This window comes from Carcharodon carcharias, chromosome 11 (genome assembly GCF_017639515.1).
Source record: "Carcharodon carcharias isolate sCarCar2 chromosome 11, sCarCar2.pri, whole genome shotgun sequence".
NCBI classification, from domain to species: Eukaryota; Metazoa; Chordata; class Chondrichthyes; order Lamniformes; family Lamnidae; genus Carcharodon; species Carcharodon carcharias.
The window spans coordinates 163,817,261-163,831,157 of NC_054477.1; the positions used below are offsets into that span (position 1 = coordinate 163,817,261).

The following is a 13,897-nucleotide window of genomic DNA, read 5'->3' on the forward strand; positions in this document are numbered from 1 at the left end:
GGACTGCGCTGTGGGTAAGGACTGTGCTGCTGGCTGGGACTGCGCTGTGGGTAAGGACTGTGCTGTGGGTAAGGACTGTGCTGTGGGTAAGGACTGTGCTGTGGGTAAGGACAGCGCTGTAGGTAAGGACTGTGCTGTGGGTAAGGACAGCGCTGTGGGTAAGGACAGCGCTGTAGGTAAGGACTGTGCTGTGGGTAAGGACAGCGCTGTGGGTAAGGACTGCGCTGCAGTTAAGGACTGCGCTGCTGGATAGGACTGCCCTGCAGTTAAGGACTGCGCTACTAGATAGGACTGCGCTGCAGGTAAGGACTGCGCTGCTAGATAGGACTGCGCTGCAGGTAAGGACAGAGCTGCAGGTAAGGACTGCGCTGCTAGATAGGACTGCGTTGCAGGAAAGGACTGCGCTGCTAGATAGGACTGCGCTGCAGGTAAGGACTGCGCTGCTAGATAGGACTGCGCTGCAGGTAAGGACTGCGCTGCTAGATAGGACTGCACTGTGGGTAAGGACTGCGCTGTGGGTAAGGACTGCGATGTAGGTAAGGACTGCGCTGTGGGTAAGGACAGCGCTGTAGGTAAGGACAGCGCTGTGGGAAAGGACTGCGCTGTGGGTAAGGACAGCGCTGTAGGTAAGGACAGCGCTGTGGGTAAGGACTGTGCTGTGGGTAAGGACTGGGCTGCTAGATAGGACTGCGCTGCAGGAAAGGACTGCGCTGCTAGATAGGAATGTGCTGCAGGTAAGGACTGCGCTGCTAGATAGGACTGCGCTGCAGGTAAGGACTGCCCTGCAGTTAAGGACTGTGGTGCTAGATAGGACTGCGCTGCAGGTAAGGACTGCGCTGCTGGATAGGACTGCCCCACAGTTAAGGACTGCGCTACTAGATAGGACTGCGCTGCTAGATAGGACTGCGTTGCAGGTAAGGACAGCGCTGCAGGTAAGGACTGCGCTGCTAGATAGGACTGCGCTGCAGGAAAAAACAGCGCTGCTAGATAGGACTGCGCTGCAGGTAAAGACTGCGCTGCTAGATAGGACTGCGCTGCAGGTAAGGAATGCGCTGTGGGTAAGGACTGCGATGTAGGTAAGGACTGCGCTGTGGGTAAGGACTGTGCTGTGGGTAAGGACTGCGCTGTGGGTAAGGACAGCGCTGTAGGTAAGGACAGCGCTGTGGGTAAGGACTGTGCTGTGGGTAAGGACTGGGCTGCTAGATAGGACTGCGCTGCAGGTAAGGACTGTGCTGTGGGTAAGGACTGCGCTGTGGGTAAGGACTGCGCTGTGGGTAAGCACTGTGCTGCAGGTAAGGACTGTGATGCAGGTAAGGACTGCGCTGTGGGTAAGGACTGTGCTGTGGGTAAGGACTGCGCTGTGGGTAAGGACTGGGCTGCAGGTAAGGACTGCGCTGCAGGTAAGGACTGCGCTGTGGGTAAGGACTGTGCTGCTGGCTGGGACTGCGCTGTGGGTAAGGACTGCGCTGCAGGTAAGGACTGTGCTGTGGGTAAGGACTGCGCTGTGGGTAACGACTGCGCTGTGGGTAAGGACTGTGCTGCTGGCTGGGACTGCGCTGTGGGTAAGGACTGCGCTGCAGGTAAGCACTGCGCTGTGGGTAAGGACTGTGCTGTGGGTAAGGACTGCGCTGTGGGTAAGGACTGTGCTGTGGGTAAGGACTGTGCTGTGGGTAAGGACTGTGCTGCAGGTAAGGACTGCGCTGTGGGTAAGGACTGCGCTGAAGGTAAGGACTGCGCTGTGGGTAAGGACTGCGCTGTGGGTAAGGACTGCACTGCAGGTAAGGACTGCGCTCTGGGTAAGGACTGCGCTGTGGGTAAGGACTGTGCTGCAGGTAAGGACTGCGCTGTGGGTAAGGACAGTGCTGTAGGTAAGGACTGCATTGCAGGTAAGGACTGCGCTGTGGGTAAGGAATGTGCTGTGGGTAAGGACTGTGCTGTGGGTAAGGACTGTGCAGCTGGCTGGGACTGTGCTGCAGGTAAGGACTGTGCTGTGGGTAAGGACTGCGCTGTGGGTAAGGACTGCGCTGTGGGTAAGGACTGCGCTGTGGTTAAGGAATGTGCTGTGGGTAAGGACTGTGCTGTGGGAAAGGACTGTGCTGTGGGTAAGGACTGCGCTGTGGGTAAGGACTGCGCTGTGGGTAAGGACTGTGCTGCAGGTAAGGACTGCGCTGTGGGTAAGGACTGCGCTGTGGGTAAGGACTGCGCTGTGGGTAAGGACTGTGCTGCGGGTAAGGACAGCGCTGCGGGTAAGGACTGCGCTGTGGGTAAGGACTGCGCTGTGGGTAAGGACTGTGCTGCTGGCTGGGACTGTGCTGTGGGTAAGGACTGCGCTGCAGGTAAGGACTGCTCTTTGGGTAAGGACTGTGCTGCAGGTAAGGACTGCGTTGTGGGTAAGGACTGCGCTGTGGGTAAGGACTGTGCTGCTGGCTGGGACTGCGCTGTGGGTAAGGACTGCTTTGTGGGTACGGACTGCACTGTGGGTAAGGACTGCGCTGTGGGTAAGGATTGCGCTGTGGGTAAGGACTGCTTTGTGGGTAAGGACTGCGCTGTGGGTAAGGACTGCGCTCTGGGTAAGGACTGTGCTGTGGGGAAGGACTGCGCTGTGGGTAAGGACTGCGCTGTGGGTAAGGACTGTGCTGTGTGTAAGGACTGTGCTGTGGGTAAGGACTGCGCTGTGGGTAAGGACTGTGCTGTGAGTAAGGACTGTGCTGTGTGTAAGGACTGTGCTGCTGCCTGGGACTGCGCTGTGGGTAAGGACTGTGCTGTGTGTAAGGACTGTGCTGTGGGTAAGGACTGTGCTGTGGGTAAGGACTGCGCTGTGGGTAAGGACTGTGCTGTTGGTAAGGACTGCACTGTGGGTAAGGACTGTGCTGTGGGTAAGGACTGTGCTGTGTGTAAGGACTGTGCTGTGGGTAAGGACAGCGCTGTGGGTAAGGACTGTGCTGCTGGCTGGGACTGTGCTGTGGGTAAGGACTGTGCTGTGGGTAAGGACTGTGCTGTGTGTAAGGACTGTGCTGTGGGTAAGGACTGTGCTGTGTGTAAGGACTGTGCTGTGGGTAAGGACTGTGCTGTGTGTAAGGACTGTGCTGCCGGTAAGGATTGTGCTGCTGCCTGGGACTGTGCTGTGGGTAAGGACTGCGTTGTGGGTAAGGACTGCGCTGTGGGTAAGGACTGTGCTGCTGGCTGGGACTGCGCTGTGGGTAAGGACTGCTTTGTGGGTACGGACTGCACTGTGGGTAAGGACTGCGCTGTGGGTAAGGATTGCGCTGTGGGTAAGGACTGCTTTGTGGGTAAGGACTGCGCTGTGGGTAAGGACTGCGCTCTGGGTAAGGACTGTGCTGTGGGGAAGGACTGCGCTGTGGGTAAGGACTGCGCTGTGGGTAAGGACTGTGCTGTGTGTAAGGACTGTGCTGTGGGTAAGGACTGCGCTGTGGGTAAGGACTGTGCTGTGAGTAAGGACTGTGCTGTGTGTAAGGACTGTGCTGCTGCCTGGGACTGCGCTGTGGGTAAGGACTGTGCTGTGTGTAAGGACTGTGCTGTGGGTAAGGACTGTGCTGTGGGTAAGGACTGCGCTGTGGGTAAGGACTGTGCTGTTGGTAAGGACTGCACTGTGGGTAAGGACTGTGCTGTGGGTAAGGACTGTGCTGTGTGTAAGGACTGTGCTGTGGGTAAGGACAGCGCTGTGGGTAAGGACTGTGCTGCTGGCTGGGACTGTGCTGTGGGTAAGGACTGTGCTGTGGGTAAGGACTGTGCTGTGTGTAAGGACTGTGCTGTGGGTAAGGACTGTGCTGTGTGTAAGGACTGTGCTGTGGGTAAGGACTGTGCTGTGTGTAAGGACTGTGCTGCCGGTAAGGATTGTGCTGCTGCCTGGGACTGTGCTGTGGGTAAGGACTGCGCTGTGGGTAATGACTGCGCTGTGGGTAAGGACTGCGCTGTGTGTAAAGACTGTGCTGTGGGTAAGGACTGCGCTGTGGGTAAGGACTGTGCTGTGGGTAAGGACTGCGCTGCAGGTAAGGACTGTGCTGTGGGTAAGGACTGCGCTGTGGGTAAGGACTGTGCTGCTGCCTGGGACTGCGCTGTGGGTAAGGACTGTGCTGTGGGTAAGGACTGCGCTGTGGGTAAAGACTGTGCTGCAGGTAAGGACTGTGCTTTGGGTAAGGACTGCGCTGTGGGTAAGGACTGTGCTGTGGGTAAGGACTGCGCTGTGGGTAAGGACTGAATGTGGGTAAGGACTGCGCTGTGGGTAAGGACTGCGCTGCTGCCTGGGACTGCGCTGTGGGTAAAGACTGTGCTGTAGGTAAGGACTGTGCTGTGTGTAACGACTGTGCTGCAGGTAAGGACTGACTATGGGTAAGGACTGCGCTGTGGGTAAGGACTGTGCTGTGTGTAAGGACTGCGCTGTGGGTAAGGACTGACTGTGGGTAAGGACTGCGCTGTGGGTAAGGACTGCGCTGTGGGTAAGGACTGCGCTGTGGATAAGGACTGTGCTACAGGTCAGGACTGACTGTGGGTAAGGACTGCGCTGTGGGTAAGGACTGTGCTGCAGGTAAGGACTGTGCTGTGGGTAAGGACTGTGCTGTGGGTAAGGATTGCGCTGTGGGTAAGGACTGACTGTGGGTAAGGACTGCACTGTGGGTAAGGACTGCGCTGCAGGTAAGGACTGTGCTGTGGGTAAGGACTACGCTGTGGGTAAGGACTGTGCTGTGGGTAAGGACTGCGCTGTGGGTAAGGACTGTGCTGTGGATAAGGACTGCGCTGTGGGTAAGGACTGACTGTGGTTAAGGACTGCGCTGTGGGTAAGGACTGCGCTGTGGGCAAGGACTGCGCTGTGGGTAAGGACTGACTGTGTGTAAGGACTGCGCTGTGGGTAAGGACTGCGCTGCTGGCTGGGACTGTGCTGCAGGTAAGGACTGTGCTGCTGCCTGGGACTGCGCTGTGGGAAAGTACTGCGCTGTGGGTAAGGCCTGTGCTGTGTGTAAGGACTGTGCTGCTGCCTGGGACTGCGCTGTGGGTAAGGACTGTGCTGTAGCTAAGGACTGCGCTGTGGTTAAGGACTGCGCTGTGGGTAAGGACTGCGCTGTGGATAAGGACTGTGCTGCAGGTAAGGACTGACTGTGGGTAAGGACTGCGCTGTGGGTAAGGACTGTGCTGCAGGTAAAGACTGTGCTGTGGGTAAGGACTGTGCTGTGGGTAAGGATTGCGCTGTGGGTAAGGACTGACTGTGGGTAAGGACTGCGCTGTGGGTAAGGACTGCGCTGCAGGTAAGGACTGTGCTGTGGGTAAGGACTACGCTGTGGGTAAGGACTGTGCTGTGGGTAAGGACTGCGCTGTGGGTAAGGACTGTGCTGTGGATAAGGACTGCGCTGTGGGTAAGGACTGACTGTGGTTAAGGACTGCGCTGTGGGTAAGGACTGCGCTGTGGGCAAGGACTGCGCTGTGGGTAAGGACTGACTGTGTGTAAGGACTGCGCTGTGGGTAAGGACTGCGCTGCTGGCTGGGACTGTGCTGCAGGTAAGGACTGTGCTGCTGCCTGGGACTGCGCTGTGGGTAAGTACTGCGCTGTGGGTAAGGACTGTGCTGTGTGTAAGGACTGTGCTGCTGCCTGGGACTGCGCTGTGGGTAAGGACTGTGCTGTAGGTAAGGACTGTGCTGTGGGTAAGGACTGTGCTGTGGGTAAGGACTGCGCTGTGGGTAAGACTGTGCTGTGGGTAAGGACTGTGCTGTGGCAAGGACTGCGCTGTGTGTAAGGACTGCGCTGTGGGTAAGGACTGTGCTGCTGTCTGGGACTGCGCTGTGGGTAAGGACTGCGCTGTGGGCAAGGACTATGCTGTGGGTAAGGACTGTGCTGTGAGTAAGGACTGTGTTGTGGGTAAGGACTGCGCTGTGGGTAAGGACTGTGCTGTGGGTAAGGACTGCGCCGTGGGTAAGGACTGTGCTGCGGGTAATGACTGCGCTGTGGGTAAGGACTGTGTTGTGTGTAAGGACTGCGCTGTGGGTAAGGACTGACTGTGGGTAAGAACTGCGCTGTGGGTAAGGACTGCGCTGTGGGTAAGGACTGTGCTGCAGGTAAGGACTGACTGTGGGTAAGGACAGCGCGGTGGGTAAGGACTGTGCTGCTGGCTGGGACTGTGCTGTGGGTAAGGACTGTGCTGTGGGTAAGGACTGTGCTGTGTGTAAGGACTGTGCTGTGGGTAAGGACTGTGCTGTGTGTAAGGACTGTGCTGTGGGTAAGGACTGTGCTGTGTGTAAGGACTGTGCTGCCGGTAAGGATTGTGCTGCTGCCTGGGACTGTGCTGTGGGTAAGGACTGCGCTGTGGGTAATGACTGCGCTGTGGGTAAGGACTGCGCTGTGGGTAAGGACTGCGCTGCAGGTAAGGACTGTGCTGTGGGTAAGGACTGCGCTGTGGGTAAGGACTGCGCTGCAGGTAAGGACTGTGCTGTGGGTAAGGACTGCGCTGTGGGAAAGGACTGCGCTGTGGGTAAGGACTGTGCTTTGGGTAAGGACTGCGCTGTGGGTAAGGACTGTGCTGTGGGTAAGGACTGCGCTGTGGGTAAGGACTGACTGTGGGTAAGGACTGCGCTGTGGGTAAGGACTGCGCTGCTGCCTGGGACTGCGCTGTGGGTAAAGACAGTGCTGTAGGTAAGGACTGTGCTGTGGGTAAGGACTGTGCTGCAGGTAAGGACTGACTGTGGGTAAGGACTGCGCTGTGGGTAAGGACTGTGCTGTGCGTAAGGACTGCGCTGTGGGTAAGGACTGACTGTGGGTAAGGACTGCGCCGTGGGTAAGGACTGCGCTGTGGGTAAGGACTGCGCTGTGGATAAGGACTGTGATGCAGGTAAGGACTGACTGTGGGTAAGGACTGCGCTGTGGGTAAGGACTGTGCTGCAGGTAAGGACTGTGCTGTGGGTAAGGACTGTGCTGTGGGTAAGGATTGCACTGTGGGTAAGGACTACGTTGTGGGTAAGGACTGTGCTGTGGGTAAGGACTGTGCTGCAGGTAAGGACTGTGCTGTGGGTAAGGACTGACTGTGGGTAAGGACTGCGCTGTGGGTAAGGACTGCGCTGCAGGTAAGGACTGTGCTGTGGGTAAGGACTACGCTGTGGGTAAGGACTGTGCTGTGGGTAAGGACTGCGCTGTGGGTAAGGACTGTGCTGTGGATAAGGACTGCGCTGTGGGTAAGGACTGACTGTGGTTAAGGACTGCGATGTGGGTAAGGACTGCGCTGTGGGTAAGGACTGTGCTGTGGATAAGGACTGCGCTGTGGGTAAGGACTGACTGTGGTTAAGGACTGCGCTGTGGGTAAGGACTGCGCTGTGGGCAAGGACTGCGCTGTGGGTAAGGACTGACTGTGTGTAAGGACTGCGCTGTGGGTAAGGACTGCGCTGCTGGCTGGGACTGTGCTGCAGGTAAGGACTGTGCTGCTGCCTGGGACTGCGCTGTGGGTAAGTACTGCGCTGTGGGTAAGGACTGTGCTGTGTGTAAGGACTGTGCTGCTGCCTGGGACTGCGCTGTGGGTAAGGACTGTGCTGTAGGTAAGGACTGTGCTGTGGGTAAGGACTGTGCTGTGGGTAAGGACTGCGCTGTGGGTAAGACTGCGCTGTGGGTAAGGACTGTGCTGTGGCAAGGACTGCGCTGTGTGTAGGACTGCGCTGTGGGTAAGGACTGTGCTGCTGGCTGGGACTGCGCTGTGGGTAAGGACTGCGCTGTGGGTAAGGACTATGCTGTGGGTAAGGACTGTGCTGTGGGTAAGGACTGTGTTGTGGGTAAGGACTGCGCTGTGGGTAAGGACTGTGCTGTGGGTAAGGACTGCGCTGTGGGTAAGGACTGTGCTGTGGGTAAGGACTGCGCTGTGGGTAAGGACTGTGCTGTGTGCAAGGACTGCGCTGTGGGTAAGGACTGACTGTGGGTAAGAACTGCGCTGTGGGTAAGGACTGCGCTGTGGGTAAGGACTGTGCTGCAGGTAAGGACTGACTGTGGGTAAGGACAGCGCTGTGGGTAAGGACTGTGCTGCTGGCTGGGACTGTGCTGTGGGTAAGGACTGTGCTGTGGGTAAGGACTGTGCTGTGTGTAAGGACTGTGCTGTGGGTAAGGACTGTGCTGTGTGTAAGGACTGTGCTGTGGGTAAGGACTGTGCTGTGTGTAAGGACTGTGCTGCCGGTAAGGATTGTGCTGCTGCCTGGGACTGTGCTGTGGGTAAGGACTGCGCTGTGGGTAATGACTGCGCGGTGGGTAAGGACTGCGCTGTGTGTAAAGACTGTGCTGTGGGTAAGGACTGCGCTGTGGGTAAGGACTGTGCTGTGGGTAAGGACTGCGCTGCAGGTAAGGACTGTGCTGTGGGTAAGGACTGCGCTGTGGGAAAGGACTGCGCTGTGGGTAAGGACTGTGCTTTGGGTAAGGACTGCGCTGTGGGTAAGGACAGTGCTGTGGGTAAGGACTGCGCTGTGGGTAAGGACTGACTGTGGGTAAGGACTGCGCTGTGGGTAAGGACTGCGCTGCTGCCTGGGACTGCGCTGTGGGTAATGACTGTGCTGTAGGTAAGGACTGTGCTGTGGGTAAGGACTGTGCTGCAGGTAAGGACTGACTGTGGGTAAGGACTGCGCTGTGGGTAAGGACTGTGCTGTGTGTAAGGACTGCGCTGTGGGTAAGGACTGACTGTGGGTAAGGACTGCGCTGTGGGTAAGGACTGCACTGTGGGTAAGGACTGCGCTGTGGATAAGGACTGTGATGCAGGTAAGGACTGACTGTGGGTAAGGACTGTGCTGTGGGTAAGGATTGCACTGTGGGTAAGGACTACGTTGTGGGTAAGGACTGTGCTGTGGGTAAGGACTGTGCTGCAGGTAAGGACTGTGCTGTGGGTAAGGACTGTGCTGTGGGTAAGGATTGCACTGTGGGTAAGGACTGACTGTGGGTAAGGACTGCGCTGGGGGTAAGGACTGCGCTGTGGGTAAGGACTGCGCTGTGGGTAAGGACTGCGCTGCTAGATAGGACAGCGCTGTGGGTAAGGACTGCGCTGTGGGTAAGGACTGCGCTGTGGGTAAGGACTGTGCTGCAGGTAAGGACTGCGCTGTGGGTAAGGACTGCGCTGTGGGTAAGGACTGTGCTGTGGGTAAGGACTGTGCTGCAGGTAAGGACTGTGCTGTGGGTAAGGACTGTGCTGTGGGTAAGGATTGCACTGTGGGTAAGGACTGACTGTGGGTAAGGACTGCGCTGTGGGTAAGGACTGCGCTGTGGGTAAGGACTGCACTGTGGGTAAGGACTGCGCTGCTAGATAGGACAGCGCTGTGGGTAAGGACTGCGCTGTGGGTAAGGACTGCGCTGTGGGTAAGGACTGTGCTGCAGGTAAGGACTGCGCTGTGGGTAAGGACTGCGCTGTGGGTAAGGACTGCGCTGTGGGTAAGGACTGTTCTGCGGGTAAGGACTGCTCTGTGGGTAAGGACTGCGCTGTGGGTAAGGACTGCGCTGTGGGTAAGGACAGTGCTGCTGGCTGGGACTGCTGTGGGTAAGGACTGCGCTGCAGTTAAGGACTGCGCTTTGTTTAAGGACTGTGCTGCAGGTAAGGACTGCGTTGTGGGGAAGGACTGTGCTGTGGGTAAGGACTGTGCTGCTGGCTGGGACTGCGCTGTGGGTAAGGACTGCTTTGTGGGTAAGGACTGCACTGTGGGTAAGGACTGCGCTGTGGGTAAGGATTGCGCTGTGGGTAAGGACTGCTTTGTGGGTAAGGACTGCGCTGTGGGTAAGGACTGCGCTGTGGGTAAGGACTGTGCTGGGGGTAAGGACTGTGCTGTGGGGAAGGACTGCGCTGTGGGTAAGGACTGCGCTGTGTGTAAGGACTGTGCTGTGTGTAAGGACTGCGCTGTGGGTAAGACTGCGCTGTGGGTAAGGACTGTGCTGTGGCAAGGACTGCGCTGTGTGTAGGACTGCGCTGTGGGTAAGGACTGTGCTGCTGGCTGGGACTGCGCTGTGGGTAAGGACTGCGCTGTGGGTAAGGACTATGCTGTGGGTAAGGACTGTGCTGTGGGTAAGGACTGTGTTGTGGGTAAGGACTGCGCTGTGGGTAAGGACTGTGCTGTGGGTAAGGACTGCGCTGTGGGTAAGGACTGTGCTGTGGGTAAGGACTGCGCTGTGGGTAAGGACTGTGCTGTGTGTAAGGACTGCGCTGTGGGTAAGGACTGACTGTGGGTAAGAACTGCGCTGTGGGTAAGGACTGCGCTGTGGTTAAGGACTGTGCTGCAGGTAAGGACTGACTGTGGGTAAGGACAGCGCTGTGGGTAAGGACTGTGCTGCTGGCTGGGACTGTGCTGTGGGTAAGGACTGTGCTGTGGGTAAGGACTGTGCTGTGTGTAAGGACTGTGCTGTGGGTAAGGACTGTGCTGTGTGTAAGGACTGTGCTGTGGGTAAGGACTGTGCTGTGTGTAAGGACTGTGCTGCCGGTAAGGATTGTGCTGCTGCCTGGGACAGTGCTGTGGGTAAGGACTGCGCTGTGGGTAATGACTGCGCTGTGGGTAAGGACTGCGCTGTGTGTAAAGACTGTGCTGTGGGTAAGGACTGGGCTGTGGGTAAGGACTGTGCTGTGGGTAAGGACTGCGCTGCAGGTAAGGACTGTGCTGTGGGTAAGGACTGCGCTGTGGGAAAGGACTGCGCTGTGGGTAAGGACTGTGCTTTGGGTAAGGACTGTGCTGTGGGTAAGGACTGCGCTGTGGGAAAGGACTGCGCTGTGGGTAAGGACAGTGCTGTGGGTAAGGACTGTGCTGTGGGTAAGGACTGACTGTGGGTAAGGACTGCGCTGTGGGTAAGGACTGCGCTGCTGCCTGGGACTGCGCTGTGGGTAAAGACTGTGCTGTAGGTAAGGACTGTGCTGTGGGTAAGGACTGTGCTGCAGGTAAGGACTGACTGTGGGTAAGGACTGCGCTGTGGGTAAGGACTGTGCTGTGTGTAAGGACTGCGCTGTGGGTAAGGACTGACTGTGGGTAAGGACTGCGCTGTGGGTAAGGACTGCACTGTGGGTAAGGACTGCGCTGTGGATAAGGACTGTGATGCAGGTAAGGACTGACTGTGGGTTAGGACTGTGCTGTGGGTAAGGATTGCACTGTGGGTAAGGACTTCGTTGTGGGTAAGGACTGTGCTGTGGGTAAGGACTGTGCTGCAGGTAAGGACTGTGCTGTGGGTAAGGACTGTGCTGTGGGTAAGGATTGCACTGTGGGTAAGGACTGACTGTGGGTAAGGACTGCGCTGGGGGTAAGGACTGCGCTGTGGGTAAGGACTGCGCTGTGGGTAAGGACTGCGCTGCTAGATAGGACAGCGCTGTGGGTAAGGACTGCGCTGTGGGTAAGGACTGCGCTGTGGGTAAGGACTGTGCTGCAGGTAAGGACTGCGCTGTGGGTAAGGACTGCGCTGTGGGTAAGGACTGTGCTGTGGGTAAGGACTGTGCTGCAGGTAAGGACTGTGCTGTGGGTAAGGACTGTGCTGTGGGTAAGGATTGCACTGTGGGTAAGGACTGACTGTGGGTAAGGACTGCGCTGTGGGTAAGGACTGCGCTGTGGGTAAGGACTGCACTGTGGGTAAGGACTGCGCTGCTAGATAGGACAGCGCTGTGGGTAAGGACTGCGCTGTGGGTAAGGACTGCGCTGTGGGTAAGGACTGTGCTGCAGGTAAGGACTGCGCTGTGGGTAAGGACTGCGCTGTGGGTAAGGACTGCGCTGTGGGTAAGGACTGTTCTGCGGGTAAGGACTGCTCTGTGGGTAAGGACTGCGCTGTGGGTAAGGACTGCGCTGTGGGTAAGGACTGTGCTGCTGGCTGGGACTGCTGTGGGTAAGGACTGCGCTGCAGTTCAGGACTGCGCTTTGTTTAAGGACTGTGCTGCAGGTAAGCACTGCGTTGTGGGGAAGGACTGTGCTGTGGGTAAGGACTGTGCTGCTGGCTGGGACTGCGCTGTGGGTAAGGACTGCTTTGTGGGTAAGGACTGCACTGTGGGTAAGGACTGCGCTGTGGGTAAGGATTGCGCTGTGGGTAAGGACTGCTTTGTGGGTAAGGACTGCGCTGTGGGTAAGGACTGCGCTGTGGGTAAGGACTGTGCTCGGGGTAAGGACTGTGCTGTGGGGAAGGACTGCGCTGTGGGTAAGGACTGCGCTGTGTGTAAGGACTGTGCTGTGTGTAAGGAATGTGCTGTGGGTAAGGACTGCGCTGTGGGTAAGGACTGTGCTGTGAGTAAGGACTGTGCTGTGTGTAAGGACTGTGCTGCTGCCTGGGACTGCGATTTGGGTAAGGACTGTGCTGTTGGTAAGGACTGCGCTGTGGGTAAGGACTGTGCTGTGGGTAAGGACTGTGCTGTGTGTAAGGACTGTGCTGTGGGTAAGGACAGCGCTGTGGGTAAGGACTGTGCTGCTGGCTGGGACTGTGCTGTGGGTAAGGACTGTGCTGTGTGTAAGGACTGCGCTGTGGGTAAGGACTGTGCTGTGGGTAAGGACTGTGCTGTGTGTAAGGACTGTGCTGTTGGTAAGGACTGCGCTGTGGGTAAGGACTGTGCTGTGGGTAAGGACTGTGCTGTGTGTAAGGACTGTGCTGTGGGTAAGGACAGCGCTGTGGGTAAGGACTGTGCTGCTGGCTGGGACTGTGCTGTGGGTAAGGACTGTGCTGTGGGTAAGGATTGCACTGTGGGTAAGGACTACGTTGTGGGTAAGGACTGTGCTGTGGGTAAGGACTGTGCTGCAGGTAAGGACTGTGCTGTGGGTAAGGACTGACTGTGGGTAAGGACTGCGCTGTGGGTAAGGACTGCGCTGCTGGTAAGGACTGTGCTGTGGGTAAGGACTACGCTGTGGGTAAGGACTGTGCTGTGGGTAAGGACTGCGCTGTGGGTAAGGACTGTGCTGTGGATAAGGACTGCGCTGTGGGTAAGGACTGACTGTGGTTAAGGACTGCGCTGTGGGTAAGGACTGCGCTGTGGGCAAGGACTGCGCTGTGGGTAAGGACTGACTGTGTGTAAGGACTGCGCTGTGGGTAAGGACTGCGCTGCTGGCTGGGACTGTGCTGCAGGTAAGGACTGTGCTGCTGCCTGGGACTGCGCTGTTGGTAAGTACTGCGCTGTGGGTAAGGACTGTGCTGTGTGTAAGGACTGTGCTGCTGCCTGGGACTGCGCTGTGGGTAAGGACTGTGCTGTAGGTAAGGACTGTGCTGTGGGTAAGGACTGTGCTGTGGGTAAGGACTGCGCTGTGGGTAAGACTGTGCTGTGGGTAAGGACTGTGCTGTGGCAAGGACTGCGCTGTGTGTAAGGACTGCGCTGTGGGTAAGGACTGTGCTGCTGGCTGGGACTGCGCTGTGGGTAAGGACTGCGCTGTGGGTAAGGACTATGCTGTGGGTAAGGACTGTGCTGTGGGTAAGGACTGTGTTGTGGGTAAGGACTGCGCTGTGGGTAAGGACTGTGCTGTGGGTAAGGACTGCGCTGTGGGTAAGGACTGTGCTGTGGGTAAGGACTGTACTGTGGGTAAGGACTGTGCTGTGTGTAAGGACTGCGCTGTGGGTAAGGACTGACTGTGGGTAAGAACTGCGCTGTGGGTAAGGACTGCGCTGTGGGTAAGGACTGTGCTGCAGGTAAGGACTGACTGTGGGTAAGGACTGCGCTGTGGGTAATGACTGTGCTGTGGGTAAGGACTGCGCTGCAGGTAAGGACTGTGCTGTGGGTAAGGACTGCGCTGTGGGAAAGGACTGCGCTGTGGGTAAGGACTGTGCTTTGGGTAAGGACTGCGCTGTGGGTAAGGACAGTGCTGTGGGTAAGGACTGCGCTGTGGGTAAGGACTGTGCTGTGGGTAAGGACTGCGCTGTGGGTAAGGACTGCGCTGCTGCCTGGGACTGCGCTGTGGGTAAAGACTGTGCTGTAGGTAAGGACTGTGCTGTGGGTAAGGA

At 57.3% G+C, this 13,897-nt stretch overlaps 1 protein-coding gene across 1 annotated transcript in view; it reads left to right on the forward strand.

Moving 5' to 3' along the window:
- Nucleotides 1-13,897, forward strand: part of LOC121283943 (collagen alpha-6(IV) chain-like) — a 254,424-nt gene that overhangs the window by 131,310 nt on the left and 109,217 nt on the right. The gene's annotated exons all lie outside the window — the stretch shown is intronic.